The following is a 955-nucleotide window of genomic DNA, read 5'->3' as shown; positions in this document are numbered from 1 at the left end:
CTATTACAGATAGCGCAATAAATCAAAGTACATTGTCTGTAGGAGGCCCTGGCGCATGAATCTGTGCAGCGGGAACGACCTCGGACCTCCAGGGGCGAGACAACCACCTTCTCATGGGGCCGGACACTCAGGGTCAGGGAAAAATCCAATATATATCTGGTGATATCTCGGCTGCTATTACAGATAGCGCAATAAATCAAAGTGCATTACCTGTAGGAGGCCCTGGCGCATGAATCTGTGCAGCGGGAACGTCCTCGGACCTCCAGGGGCCGAGACAACGACCGTCTCATGGGGCCGGACACTCAGGGTCAGGGTAAAATCCAATATATATCTGCTGATATCTCGGGTGCTATTACAGATAGCGCAATAAATCAAAGTGCACTGTCTGTAGGAGGCCCTGGCGCATGAATCTGTGCAGCGGGAACGACCTTGGACCACCAGGGGCCGAAAAAACCACAGTCTCATGGGGCCGGACACTCAGGGTCAGGGTAAAATCCAATATATATCTGGTGATATCTCGATTGCTATTAGAGATAGCGCAATAAATCAAAGTGCATTGTCTGTAGGAGGCCCTGGCGCATGCATGTGTGCAGCGGGAACGACCTTGGACCACCAGGGGCCGAAAAAACCACAGTCTCATGGGGCCGGACACTCAGGGTCAGGGAAAAATCCAATATATATCTGGTGATATCTCGGCTGCTATTACAGATAGCGCAATAAATCAAAGTGCATTACCTGTAGGAGGCCCTGGCGCATGAATCTGTGCAGCGGGAACGTCCTCGGACCTCCAGGGGCCGAGACAACGACCGTCTCATGGGGCCGGACACTCAGGGTCAGGGTAAAATCCAATATATATCTGCTGATATCTCGGGTGCTATTACAGATAGCGCAATAAATCAAAGTGCACTGTCTGTAGGAGGCCCTGGCGCATGAATCTGTGCAGCGGGAACGACCT

Source organism: Nomia melanderi, unplaced genomic scaffold (assembly GCF_051020985.1).
Source record: "Nomia melanderi isolate GNS246 unplaced genomic scaffold, iyNomMela1 scaffold0014, whole genome shotgun sequence".
Taxonomy (NCBI): domain Eukaryota; kingdom Metazoa; phylum Arthropoda; class Insecta; order Hymenoptera; family Halictidae; genus Nomia; species Nomia melanderi.
Note: the sequence above shows the minus strand (reverse complement) of the source record.